Below are 3317 nucleotides of genomic sequence, written 5' to 3'. Positions count from 1 at the left end.
TAAGAAAACACTTTCAAATGATAACATGTTTTAAATACAAAAGTTGCTTATTGCCATGAGATAGTATCACATACATGTGGGGTGTGAGGGGTCATTTTTCCATCAGGTTCAAATTGGGTCAGACATCTCTAAAATGCAATATGAGGAGCAAATGCTATATTCTGGTTGCATGACCACTGTCATATATATGAATTCTGTCTACCTTGTGTGGCAAATACAAAGATGTTTGTTTGCAAAAATCTTGTGCTTTCTACCCCAGAAAAAAAACTCCCTGATGGGCTACTATGGCTGTAGCTATCACCTTTGCATCCCTACTACCATTATTCTCTTTGTGAACTATTTTAGGCACATTCATGGCCTTAATGCTTCACATGGCTTGACAAAATGTTAACTTTCATGGTATACTTGTTAATGAGTTCCTAGTGATGACCACAGAAAGAATGCTTACTGAGATTTTTGTTGTTGTTGCTGTTTTTAAGCATGTAAACTGAAATTTTATGGTCTGAGTTTTCACTGTTTTTCTTGCATGTTGGAGAGGCTTATAAAGAGAGCCATTAGGATTTTTCATTTCCTTTGGCTAACTTCCCAAGATCTCCATTTACATCCTTATTTCTCAAAGTGTAAATGAGGGGATTTAATATGGAGGTGACTGCTCCATAAAATATTGAGATGACTTTGTCCTCTTCTTGATATTCTTTTGACTGAGGTTTCAGTAACATGTAGATGGCTGTCCCATAAAACATGGTGGCCACAGTTAGATGGGATCCACAAGTGGAGAAAGCTTTGAGTCTGGCCTCCACAGAATGGGTCTTCAGCATGGCATCCACAATGCGAGTAATAGATGAGGATACAAGTGAATGTCAGGGGCAGTGATAACCAGACCCAGAATTAGACTGACACGGGTGTCTGAGCAGATAAGCTTCAGCAGGGCTGGGATCTCACAGGTAAAGTGGTTGATGAAATAATGCCCGCAACAATGAGCAGGGCTTGCAATGATTGGTGTGACTGCTACTAAGAAGGCACTAGTCCAGGTTCCCAAGGCCAACTCTATGCAAACCCACTTGTTCATAATGACGGCATAATGCAGGAGATTGGAGATTGCAACAAATCTGTCATAAGCCATGATATCAAGGAGGAGACACTCTGTCATCCCCAGAAAGAGGAATGTGGTCATCTGGGCCTAACAGCTGGTATAGGAAATGGTAGGGAAGTCCCTGAAACATTGGACCAACACATATGGCTCCCAGCTGGTGGAATAACAGACATCAAGGAAGGATAACTTACTGAGAAAAAAAAATACATGGATGTATGATGTTGAGAATCCCATCTCATTACAACAATAAGGTTGTTCCCAAACACTGTGACCAGGTAGAAAAGCAGCAGTCCTTAGAATAAGGCAACCTGGATTTGAGGCTGTTGGGAAAATCCAACAAGGATAAATTCATTCACCTCAGAGGCATTGTCTTTCTTTAGACTGCCCATTTATTTAGTTGTCTTAAGTACTGGGAAAGAAGACAAAACATCATATTACCTAAATGAAGAAACAGAAAGAGTAGCATCTCAATAGCTTATTAGAAGCCATGTTCTGGATTAGTGTGTGTCATTCATTTTACTGGGTTAGACTCATCTGGAAATAGAGGTTCTCTCTTTGTTTTTCTGTCTTACAGAACTGTATATGATCAGGAAAGGCTTATTAAGTTGTTTGGACTGTTAGGTACCCCTTAGATCATGTAAGACACATTTGATCAAGCAAGTGGGTGAAACATCAATAGTGGGTTAAGCAGAACTATTACTCTCATAAAGGGGCATAGCTAGATGATTGACTATATTCTTAACCAAAAAAAGAGGCAAATATGCTACATCTCCCCACCCAAAATGCTTGTTTATAGTCAGTTTTATTTAAGCTGGTTCATTAATTAGCAAGTAATAATTTTTAAGTTTAAGCTCAAAGATCCAGTTGTGAATTCTTGGACTACTTCTTTGCTTTTCAACTTTTTTTTTTTGGTTTTTGTTTATGCATAATAGTAAAACCACCTATGCATGGTAAATTAGAAAGTGTGTATGTAGCTAAATCTATCACTTACTTCAATGGAAAAACATCACCAGCCAAAATGACATGAAATAAACCAAGCAACGTGTGGGTTTACTGAAATCTCACTCTGTTTAGTTGTCTTAACAACTATTTTCAAATGACAGAAACATACTATGTGTAGATCCTGCCATCTCCATACAGTTCAGAACAAAAGCTTAAAGGGTGATGGGAAAATCTTATTAGATAAAAACATTTCATGAAGACGACAGTTACCAGAAATTGTGAAGGGAGACAAGGGAAATCTTGGAATACATGTTTCCGGAAGTGTTCAGAAAAAAAAAAAAAAGAAAAAAAAGGCAGAGCTTTCTCAGTTTTATATGATTTCAGTAGGGAGTGAAAGAGATGACCCATTGAAGTCTCTTTTGGCTTTATGATTTTCTTATTTAGACACAGAATCAAACCTCTCCTTAACTGTATAGTTATGTTAGTGCTATACATAATTAGGTAATTCTTCATACTAAATAGGCAGAATGTTGAAATACAGAGAGAAGGCAAGGGAGTCACATGGATCCACTAACAAGCTGAACCATCTTGAGAAACTCAGTTTCCTCACATATAAAATGGGAATATCACCTAGCCCCTGGTAGAACTGTTCTAAGAATTCAGTTCAATTTAGTCGCTCAGTTGCATCCAACTTTTTGTGACCCCATGGACTGCAGCATGCCAAGCTTCCCTGTCCATCACCAGCTCTCAGAGCTTGCTCAAAGAATTAGACAAGATTATTTCTAGAAAGAACCTAACACAGTGCTTAGTACAAGTATACCACCCAAGATACATTAGCTCTCTTCCCACTTTCATGGCCCGTGTAGATCTTTCCGTCAGCTTGGATTTCATCCTTGTAAACATGTGCCAAAATGTCATGTCATTGTACCTTTCTTTGTAAGGTTATCATGTTACCAGAAAGAATACCATCTGAAGTTTTTGGCTTGAGTAACAACTAAAGAAAGTTTGACTATGTAAGTCATTAAAATTTGTTCCTAATGGTAGGCGGGAAAAGAGATATATAAAGAGATGAAAATTATTCACTGACTTAGGGCTGGAGGACAACAACAGAGAAGTGCACCTCATTCATAACAGAAACATTTTGCAGTTGGCGACACCCCCACAAATGACTAATCTCCAAGAAGAAATTTGATTCTTTCAACTGCAAGGAAAAGAAGTTTAATACAAGCAGCTGTGGTAATAAATCTTCCTATCATTTGTGGTTATAAGGTTGGAAAATCTT

General features: G+C 38.0%; 1 pseudogene; it reads right to left on the bottom strand.

The window, feature by feature from the left end:
- Positions 1–554: 554 nt before the first annotated feature.
- LOC148773444 (olfactory receptor 13H1-like) lies at positions 555–1482 on the bottom strand (annotated as a pseudogene).
- Between the last annotated feature and the right edge of the window lie 1835 nt (positions 1483–3317).

The sequence above is a fragment of the Moschus berezovskii genome, chromosome X, assembly GCF_049115385.1.
Source record: "Moschus berezovskii isolate FMDL1 chromosome X, NW_MosBer_1.0, whole genome shotgun sequence".
Classification (NCBI taxonomy): Eukaryota; Metazoa; Chordata; class Mammalia; order Artiodactyla; family Moschidae; genus Moschus; species Moschus berezovskii.
The sequence above is the reverse complement of the archived record's forward strand: the minus strand, read 5'-3'. Positions and strand labels throughout refer to the sequence as shown.